This window comes from Physeter macrocephalus, chromosome 1 (assembly GCF_002837175.3).
Source record: "Physeter macrocephalus isolate SW-GA chromosome 1, ASM283717v5, whole genome shotgun sequence".
NCBI lineage: Eukaryota > Metazoa > Chordata > Mammalia > Artiodactyla > Physeteridae > Physeter > Physeter macrocephalus.
The window spans coordinates 105,468,682-105,480,293 of NC_041214.2; the positions used below are offsets into that span (position 1 = coordinate 105,468,682).

The 11,612-nt window shown below is 39.5% G+C and overlaps 1 pseudogene; it reads right to left on the reverse strand.

Moving 5' to 3' along the window:
* Positions 1-8,450: 8,450 nt before the first annotated feature.
* LOC112063986 (tigger transposable element-derived protein 1-like) lies at positions 8,451-10,177 on the reverse strand (annotated as a pseudogene).
* Between the last annotated feature and the right edge of the window lie 1,435 nt (positions 10,178-11,612).

Below are 11,612 nucleotides of genomic sequence, written 5' to 3' on the forward strand. Positions count from 1 at the left end.
AAAAAAAAAAAGAAGCTTTCACTAATCATTACATACGTTAAAGCCCCCACCTGGTGGCTCACTGTCCTTATGGTTCCGTGCATTTGAGGAAGAAGTACATGATGCAAAATGTGTAGGACCCATGCTTTCTGCAGCTTCTGCAGCTGCTGCCGCTGCTATCAGCACATGGACCTTTGACATAAGCCTGGCCCCTTCCACTGGATCCACACACAGTGATCACAAGTACTTCTGCACCCAGAGGCAGCCAGTGATGGCTGGGGATTCTTTCCAAGAACCCAAACTACCCTTGCCTCAGCTTTATGGTTACCTAAAATTACATTTTTTTAAAAGAAAGCATCAGAAAAATCTTCAGTATCTTTATTAACATTTGAAGTTTATTATTTATCACGAGCATTTCATGACTAAACTGATTTTATATCTTCTATGATCTAAGGCCACCTAATAAAAAATAAACATTTCAGTCGTGTTTGGCTTTGCTCCTATAGTGATGAAAATGTGTATACATTTCTCAGTTCTACTTTTTTCTGTGGTATCAGCTATACTAAGGAATCATGTTGTAGCAGAGGGAGAGACAGCAAGTCATGTCAAGATTAGCCTCCTGATACTGGTGATCTTTACTTACAAGTCTTACTGAGCAACTTTCTAGTCTGGGATTTCTAAATTGGTGAAATAAGCGATATTAGAGTGACCAACTTGGAACTGGGGGAAACTGGTGAGATGCACTCAAACCACAAGATAGTCCACATTTATTTTTTGAAAAGAAAGGAAAATAAATTTATCTAGTGATAAATTTTGATAAGAATACATATATATATACAACAAAAATAATAAAATCCCTTTCTCATTTTTATCTTAATATTTTATCCCCACCCCAATTTCTTTTTTTAGCCATTACTTTCTAGATATATATCCTCACACACACAAATCTTTTTCTTTCCTTCATACTCTCTCTAGTTCAAGATTGAGTTTAGATAAAAGAAAATCAGTATGTGTAAACTATTACACAAGAGGGTGGCAATCGATACAATGGCAAAGTCAGTTTATTTAATTTGGGATAACAGGCAGTTTGAAAAAGTCCAAACTTTTTCCTTTCCTGTATGGTCAGAGGAAGGGGCAGAATAGAAAGTGTGAAACCTAACCTTTGGACCCACAAACTAACAGTGATTCCCCTGGAACTTATTTGCATAGGTATTGTAAGGGCTGAGTAGTTTTGTGATGAATTCACAAAATGCAGAGAACCCTTCTAGATAAATCAGAGCTCTCCACAAAATGACTTTTGCTTGGAAGCAAAGTGAACTCTTCGTTTCATGCAAATTCAGTAAGAACTCTTCCAATAACTACTGTAAGCAACCTATTTTTACTTCCTTTGAAATAACCCAGTTTACTGAGGTTGGGTTGGGGGGCCCTCCTCTCTGTTTCCATAGAGCACTGTGAATAACTCTAAATCAGAACTTATTGTACTATATTGTAATTATTTTTTCCTCAACTGTCTCTAGTAGATTGAGCTGCTTGAGGACAAGGAGAAAGTCTTTTTCATTTCCATATTCCTAGCCAAGTCCTAGCACATAGGGTGTGACTTAGTAAGTGAATGGGTAGATGACTGGAATTATGCAGTTGCAGAATATCTTGCAGCTGCTATTCTACAGCAGGTGAATTTAATGTCTTCAAGTCTATGAGATTTGACACAGTTTCAAGATAGTAATTATAAATGATGGGTCCAGGATTGGAAATGGCAGCATCATTATGAACTCATGGGTTTTTCATACATATAGATGAATAGAAAATATAAATATTTATAGATACAGATATGCATATACACATATACATGTATTTACTAGTTTTGTCCTCTAAGAGGGTCTAGGAGCAGTGACAGCTCAATAACAATGAGAATACCTAACACTCAGATCCTGGTTTCCAAATTTTCTACTTAAAGAAAAAAACCCAACAAACACACCCAGACTTCTTAGAAAAACAACCGATTCCTGGGCTGGGGCAGGGAAAGCACAAGATAAGCCTGGAATACCTTGCCCTGCCAGATAGTAAGGATGTGCCCAGAGAATGATGGGGATATGACTAAAGGAAACAGATTGAGGGGTATCCCACCAGCCAATCTGGGATAATTGAGTGTCAAAACAAATAATTATAGTAATAAATTATAACCCACAGAATGAAACAAGAAACCACAGGTCCATACAGATAGAGATAAATGAGTCAACAGCAGAAGAGAAGGGTCTTCCTTACAATAGAATGACAGTTAAAGTAAAAGGAATACTGCGTTTAGAAATCACCATCTGGCAACTGCCATGCAGGAATATCTCAGAGATACTGCAGGTTCAATTCCAGGCTACCACAATAAAGTGAATATCACAATAAAGTAAGTAACATAAATTTTTCAGTTTCCCATGCATATAAAAGTTATGTTTACAATATACTGTAGTCTATTAACTGCAATAACATTGTCTTTAAAACACAATGTACATATTTTAATTAAAAAATACTTTATTGCTAAAAAATGCTAACCATCATCTGAGGTTTAGTGAGTCATAGTCATAGTAGTAGCATCAAAGATCACCAATCATATAATAATATAATAATAATAATAAAGTGAAATATTGCAAGAATTACCAAAATGGGACACAGAGAATGAAATGAGCAAATGGAAAAATGGCACCACTTTTTCTGGTAATTTGAGCTTGCCTCAATTTATCTCTTTATTTAGGGTAACAGATGCTAAAACTAGTAGGTGAAAGTTTAATGAAAAACTGAATATTTACATAATCTCGAAGCCTATAAGATATTACACGAAAAGAAAAATTGTAACTTTACGGTAGAGAAACCTGGCAGATAACACTTTAAGTGATCAAAAGTTAACCTTACTAGTAGGGGAACAAATAGCCATCATGTGTCTCCTGAAAAGAGCACACATTCTTGAAAATGTATGACTTGAATCTAATCATGAGGAAACATTAGACAATCCAATGGAGGGACATTGTTCAAAATGGCCTGTGTTCTTCAAAACTGATAGCGTCATGGGCTTCCCTGGTGGCGCAGTGGTTGAGAGTCCACCTGCCAATACAGGGGACACGGGTTCATGCCCCAGTCCGGGAAGATCCCACATGCCGCGGAGCGGCTGGGAATGTGAGCCATGGCCGCTGAGCCTGCGCATCCAGAGCCTGTGCTCCGCAACCGGAGAGGCCACAAGAGTTAGAGGCCCGCCTACCGAAAAAAAAAAAAAAATGATAGCATCATGAACACAAAGACTGAGGAACTGCTCTAAATTAAAGGAGGTGAAAGAGACATAATTAAATGCAACAAGTGATTCCGGACTGGATCCTGGGCCAGGAAAAAACAAAACAAAACAAAACTTTGTTTGTTAGAAAAGGACTTTTTTTTTTTTTGGCTGCATTGGGTCTTTGTTACTACCTGCAGTCTTTCTCTAGTTGCGGCGAGCAGAGGCTACTCTTCGTTGCAGTGTGCGGGCTTCTCATTGCAGTGGGCTACTCATTGTGGTGGCTTCTCTTGATGCGGAGCACGGGCTCCAGTAGTTGTGGCTCGCAGGCTCCAGAGCGCAGGCTCAGTAGTTGTGACACATGGGCTTAGTTGCTCTGCGGCATGTGGGAATCTTCCCGGACCCGGGCTCAAACCCGTGTCCCCTGCATAGGCAAGCGGATTCTTAACCACTGCGCCACCAGGAAAGTCCCAGAAAAGGACATTATTGAGACAGGTGAAATTCAAATAGAATTTGAAATAGAATTTGTAGACTGGACAATAGTATTAAATCAATGTTAATTTTTTGATATTTGTACTGTGGTTATATAAAGGGATATCCTTGTTTTTAGCAATACACACAAGTCTTTGGAGGTAAAGGAGCATCATGTCAGCAACTTGCTCTCAAATGGTTCAGGGAAAAAAATGTACATATACATGTGTGTGTGTTTGTATATTCACACACATATAGAGAGAAAGGGAGAATGATTTTTAAAATGTGAACCGTTAACATTTTGGGGAATTTGAGAGAAGAATATATAGAAATCCACTGTACATTTTTTACAACTTTTCTATAAATCTGAAATTATTACAAAATACAAAGGTTAAAAAAATGATATTTCTTGGAAATGATATGCTTTATACAGAATTTAGTCCCCCTCTGAATCAAATAGACAATCAACTGTGTAAATCATATAACCTCTCCAATAAAATTATATGGCCTGGTGAACATGTCTTAAGCTTATATAATCATTTACTCACTGACCAAGTAGGAACAACTTTTTGACACCTCTAAGGAAGTTTTTCTCTACTGCCCTCTTAATTTATCTAGGTCAGCATTTCCCATGAGTTTAAACAAAAACAAAAGTCTCTGTAACCAGTAAATTTGAGAAACGTTAAACAAGTTTCATTTTCTTCAGTACTTCTCTTCTACATTGTGAATCTGCAAGCAACAAATGTAGTTCCTTTTTTTGGTAAATATATAATCACAGACACTTTTCACTCAGAACACGCTTTAAGAATGCAGATTTAATTAAATGGGTATGTGAAAATCAGTATACAAATCTGAGATTCTTTTCCAACCTTTTATTAGAACTGGTGGACCTGTGTAGGAATATGACAAAACATGTAATTCTGATTCAAAACTCTGCTGCGTGGATGGTTAACAAGCATGGGATGGATGCTCTCTGAATGTCAGTAGACTTTGAGGATTTGAGAAACTTTGTAGAGAACATGGGATTAAATGGCCAAGTGCTTTTCTTCTTAAAACTCTTCTCTGCCAGCCCAAAAGGCTTTTTGTGTTTTCTTTAGTCTTCATTATAACAATGCAATTATAGTAGTTAGAAAGGACCCCTCTACTTTGCGGTCAAATAGCAACCATTGTCAAAGCATTACCTTTTTAAAACTGAGCGTGCTCAACAGCCAAGTCGTAATTCCTAAAACTTTATATTTGAAGAGGTGTAATGGCATTTATAAAGGGTTAAAACAATTTGGGGTTCACTAGTTGTTGTTGTTGTTGCTGTTGTTTGACAAGTCTTTTTAAAAATACAAGGAAGAGAAGGGCAAGAACCATGCTCATCTTAATGTGTTCTAAATAGCAGGTCTCAGGCATTGGATTTCCATAATTGGGTGCTACTGATACAGACATGCAAAGCTCGAACCTGTGATTTGCTGACTCACCATCAGTGCTTTATTTTAGGCCCACCTTGGTCCCCTCCATACTTTGTCCTTGCATTGCTAAGTACTGCAAGGACATTTTCCAGTTGACCCTCAGACAGTACCGTAGAGCCCACCACCTGCTTCTTCCCATCCCCTACTTGAGGAGCTATTGGATAAAGTCTTTGTACATAGTCCCTACTGTATGGGTCAGTAGTTAACAACTTATTACTGCTTTCTTACCCTACACAGCAGCCTCTAGGCTAGAAACGGCTGAAGTTCCTAACGCTAATTGGGAATCAAAATCGAACAGGCAACTTCCAGAAAAATACCCAATTTTTCAGCCCTCTTCTCCCTCAGTTCTTATTTCACAGGTCTCTGGTGGGACCTTGGGTGGTCAGAAATTTTAAAAAGCTCCTCACGTGACTTTGATGCAGCTAATCGAAGAACTACTTTAAGGGGCTACCACTCTAGAAATGTTTCCTGGCTGCAAGGAAACAGATAAACCATTTTAGATCTAAAAGGGTCTTTAAAGAGGATCTAAATTATTGTTTTTTAAAGTATGGCCTGTAAACAATCTTAAAATTTGCCCTGCCTGGAATGATTTTTAATAAGTACCCTAGATTATGTAACAAACACTAGAGTTTAAGACATACTAATATTAAAAACTGTCACTTAAAAAAATCATAAAACCTAAGCCCCAAAAGGTTAAGTGGACTGCCCATTTAACAAACCAAGATTAAAAACTTCACAGTTTCCTAAGTGATTCTCAACACAGCTTGAAACAGCTCTGAGGGAACTTCACGTTCACAGCCCCTGTCACCCATCCTGTCCCATCCACATCCCAACACAAGATTATACAGTAATATTTCCATTTATACCCAATGACTACTTTTTTCTCTACTCCCTATATAAAGGCTTTTGCATAGAATACCGCATGGGGAGTCCAGACACCTTGATTCCAATCCCAAGTTTGCTAGTAATTGCCTGCATGACTTTTAGGATGTTACTTATCCTTAGTGTCAATTTTCTTCTTCTGAAAAGTTAGCAGTAGGACTAGAGTATTTTGGATGCTTCTAGTCCTAAGACTGCATGATTTTAAAACTTTAACAGGCTCTCCTCCACTGTTTGTAATAACTTGCAATGGTGCACCGACTCCTAAGAGCTGAATGTCAGAGATTCAGAAACTTTGAGAGCAGTTGTTAAACTTGGTAGCTTAAAACCAGCCCATAATGGGAGTATTTACACCCTAGAAATAGGAAAACACTAAAAATCAGGGCTTTAAAAAACAAAAAGAAAACAGAACAGAGATCCGGTTTACCAGCACACCACTGATAATAAGTATTACAATGTTCCATAGACTAGAACCAAATGCAGTGAATATACAACAGAATGTTCCACCATATTTTAAGGTAGATTATTATAGTACTAACTGAATTAGACCAGATTTGCAAATTGTTCTCAAAAATCATTAAGTTTCCATAAACCTACTGAGCGTGTCAAATGTGCATCCCCTGCACCATTTTATTGATGTTATTTTACTGCCTTCCTAACTAAACCCAGTTCCTTTTACTGCTTCTCAAATCAGTAGGCTAAAGCAGCCCAAGCATCTTCTTACACGACAGATTCAAAGATCATGCTTGTACAACTAAAAATGTAGAATGCACAACTAGTTCAATTACTTGGCTGTAAAAAAACAACTAATTCTGTTCACTGCATCATTAATCCATTTAATTGTATAGCAGCTTCCTATTGACAACAGGAAATGTCCCTGACCCAACCATGCTGAGACTGAAACTGGCCAGTTTTCCACAAGCATAAATTTCAGTAAGGATTCTTCATAATACACAGGGACTAAAAATCACAGCCAGAGTTTATTAGATTTTTTTCATAGTTTCACTGATCTATTGCCCTTGCATATGACCTTTTCTTTTACGCTTCCTGGACTTCGTTAGTCATTCAACGTTAGCTTATACTTATGTTCATGACTGGATATTTTATTTCAGATAGATATTGCGATACATTTTAAACCATCTATTCATCTGGTTCTTGGAAACCATTCAGCAGCCCATGAGCTTTACAGAAGGTACTGCTGATCCAGAAGTGCCACCTTCAGTCATATATCTGACCTATTGGTTTAGGCAGATGCTATTTAGTACATTTAAGTAGTACAAATACAACAAAAATTTGGTGAATGACTCATATTTTGAGCACAATATTAGGTACTGAGGGAAACAAATATGAATAAGACATTATCCTTCCCTCCAAGAGCTCACAGTCTAATGGGAAAGATATGTGCATATAATTAAAATGTTATAATGCTAAGTTTCCTAATAGAGAAATAAAGTGTTACTGAAGCTAGTTGAAAAAAGTAATTCTAACTTGGAGGAGACAGAAAAGAATTTGTAGATTTGGTCCTTGATGGATGAGTAAGATTCCAGTAGCAAAGAAAAATGGGGAAAAGCCATTCCAGGCAGAAGGAAAGACACAAAGTCATGGGGGTGTGTTACAGTAAAGGATCAGGTGATTGAGAGGAAGTATTCGAGGAACATAAGGAGAAAGGAAAGGTAAAATCAATACCAGGATAAGGAGTCAAGCAGGGAAAGTGGTAAATCAAATATGTATAATGCAATAAACTGTAAAAATAGACCTGAATGCAGTGGAGCACACTTGAGGAAATATGAATCCACGAGGAAGAAAGGATGTTTCAACCAGGTCTTTCTTGTAGAATTTTGCAAAATGAAAAAGAGGAGAAGCAGTATTCTAAGAAGACTAACGTGAACAAAGGCACAAATATAGTGATTGTCACTCTATATGCCAGGCACTGTGCTGAGCATCTTATCTATATTACCAGATTTCATTTTGCAACTGAGTGAGGGAGGTATTATTTCCATTTTACAGATATGAAACTGAGCTGCAGAGAAGCTAAGTACCATGCCCAAGGCCCCACAGTAGTAGACTTGAACCCATTATGCTATAATACTTTCAATCTGAGAAACCTAAAGATATACGACGTGGGAGGGCAACGGTAAGTCAAGCTGGTTATAGTGTAATACATTTTTAAAATTATAATAATCCTTTATTGAGCAGCTACTATTTTGAAAGGAACTTAATATACATACAGGCATACCTTGGAGATATTGTTGTTCAGTTCCTGACCACCACAATAAAGTCACACAAATTTTTTATTTCCCAGTGCATATAAAAGTTATGTTTACACTATACTGTAGTCTATTAAGTGTGTAATAACATTAGGTCTAAAAAAATGTAAATACCTTAATTTAAAAACACTTTATTGCTGAAATATGCTAACCATCATCTGAGCCCTCAAAAAGTCGTCGTCTTTTTGCTGGTGGAGGGGCCTTACCTCGCTGTTGATGCCGCTGACTGATCAGGATGGTGGTTGCCGAACGATAGGGTGGCTGTGGCCATTTCTTAAAATAAGACAACAGTAAAGTTAGTTGCATCGATTGACACTTCCTTTCACGAATGATTTCTCTGTAGAGAAATCGGGATTTCTCAATTCTCTCAAACCCTGCCGCTGCTGTATCGACTAAGTGTACATTGTATTCTAAATCCTTTGTTGTCATTTCAACAACCTTCACTAGGAGTAGATTCCATCTCAAGAAACCACTTTCTCTGCTCACCTATAAGAAGCGACTTCTCATCCGTTCAAGTTTCATCCTGAGATTGCAGCAACTCAGCCACATCTTCAGGCTCCACTTCTATTTCTAGTTCTCTTGCTATTTCCACCACATCTGCAGTTACATCCTCCACCGAAGTCCTGAACACCTCAAAATCATTCATGAGGGCTGGAGTCAACTTCTTCCAAACTCCTGTTAGTGTTGGTGTTTTGATCTCTTGCCATGAATCTCGAATGTTCTTAATGACATCTAGAATGTTGAATGCTTTCCAGAAGGTTTGCCATTTTCTTTGCCCAGATTCCATAAGAGAAATCACTATCTAAGGCAGCTATAGTCTTACGAAATGTATTTCTTAAATACTAAGACTTAAAAGTCGAAATGACTCCTTGATCTGTGGGCTGCAGAATGGTTGCTATGTTAGCAGGCATGAAAACAACATGTATCTAATGGTACATCTCCATCAGAGATCTTGGGCGACTGGGTGCATTGTCAATAAGTGGTAATATTTTAAATGGAAACTTTTTTTCTGAGCAGTAAGTCTCAACTGTGGGCTTATATTCCGTAAGCTATGTTGTAAAAAGATGCGTTGTCATCTAGGCTTTGTTGTTCCATTTAGAGAGCACAGGCAGAGTAGATTTAGCATAATTCTTAAGGGCCCTAGAATTTTTGGAAAGGTAAATGAGCATTGCCTTCAACTTAAAGTCACCAGCTGCATTAGCCCCTAACAGGAGGGTCAGCCTGTCATTTGAAACTCTGAAGGCAGGCATTGACTCCTGTGTCACTATGAAAGTTCTAGCTGGCACCTTCTTCCAATATAAGACTGCTTCATCTATGTTGAAAAATCTGTTGCGTAGTGTAGCTAGCTACCTTCATGAATTATCTTAGCTAGATCTTCTGATAACTTACTGCAGCTTCTACGTCAGTACTTGCTGCTTCACCTTGTACTTTGATGTTATGGAGGCAGCTTCTTTCCTTAAAACTCATGAACCAACCTCCGCTGGCTTCAAACTTTTCTTCTGTAGCTTCCTCACCTCTCTCGGCCTTCACAGAATTGAAGAGAGTCAGGGCCTTGCTTGGAATTAGGCTTTGGCTTAAGGGAATGTTATGGCTGGTTTGATCTTCTATCCAAACCACTTAAACTTTCTCCATATCAGCAGTAAGGCTGTTTCTCTTTCTTATCATTCGTGTGTTCACCGGAGTAGCACATTAATTTCCTTCAAGAACTTTTCCTTTGTATTCACAACTTGGCCAACTGTTTGGCAGAAGAGGCCAAGCTTTCAGCCTATCTCAGCTTTTGACATGCTTTCCTCACTAAGCTTGATCATTTCTAGTTTTTGAATTAAAGTGAGAGACGTGCGACTCTTCCTTTCATCTGAACACTTAGAGGTCATTATGGGGCTACTAAATGGCCTAATTTCAACATTGTTGTGTCTTAGGGATTAGAGGGGCCCAAGGAGGGGAGAGCTGGGGTACAGCCAGTCAGTGGAGCAGACAGACACACACACCATCTATCCATTGAGTTTGCCATCTTATATGGGCATGGTCCGTGGTGCCCCAAAACAATTACAATTGTCACATTAAAGATCACTGACCCCAGATCACCATAACAAGTATTATAATAATGAAAAAGTTCAAAATGTTGTGAGAATTACCAGTGCATGACACAGACACGAACTGAGCAAACGTTGTTAGAAAATTAGTGCTGATAGACTTGTTCAACAAAGGGTTGCCACAAAGCTTCAATGTGTAAAAAACACAATATCTGTGAAGCACAGTAACGGGAAGTGCAATAAAACAAGGTATGCCTGTATTAAATTTTCAGAACAGCTTGAAGGAAAAAATTTGACCAAAGTCGCCCAGTTAGTGGCAAAGACACACACAAAGGGCAGAGGGGGGGCTTCCTTGGTGGCGCAGTGGTTGAGAGTCCGCCTGCCGATGCAGGGGACGCGAGTTCGTGCACCGGTCCGGGAGAATCCCACATGCCGCCGAGCGGCTGGGCCCGTGAGCCATGGCCGCTGAGCCTGCACGTCCGGAGCCTGTGCTCCGCAACGGGAGAGGCCGCGACAGTGAGAGGCCCGCGTACCGCAAAAAAAAAAAAAAAAAAAAAAAAAAAAGGGGAGAGGGAGCTGAGTGAGGGAGGGAGAGAAGATACCGGTCATGACTTTCCAGAGAGGTATCAGTGGAAAACGAGTGAGGAAGTCTTGGTAGCTATGGATGACAACTACACCATTCTATGCCCTCTGCCACAGACCCTTCTTCCATCTGAACAGACAGAAGGAACCAGAGTGAGAGTCAGGGGAGAGGCCCGACTTTATTTGAGTCTCGTGGGATTTGAAGCATGTTCAAAACATGCATGTGGATACACTCAAGTAGGCAGCTGCTGGGACTGTCAGTCAGTAGCTGGTATGGGAGATGGTGGAGGAACCTGCCTTGAAACTAAATGGAAAATGAGAAAATGGACCAAGCTTCCGTTCCTTGGAGGGGGCCCAGATGGCAAAGACTGAGGCTGCTCAGGGAGGTCATGATTTAGTCCAGTTTGGAATCAGGAAGTGGCAATCCTGAGGTTTCAATCCAGGGGCATGGGTCAGAGCAGAGTGGGTATGATACCAAATGCTAAAGTAGGTAAAGCCAGATTGTGGAGAACGAGAGTAAGAGCTGGGCTTCCCAGGCCCTGGGGCTGGTAGGGAAATAGGATTTGGTAGGGATACTGGATGGGTGTCCCCATGCAGTGAACACACCTGGGAGGAGATCCCTAATGCCCAGGACACCAGAAAACGCAAGGCCCTTGGAAACCACTCAGCAGCCCCATTATTTCCAGAGGGTACT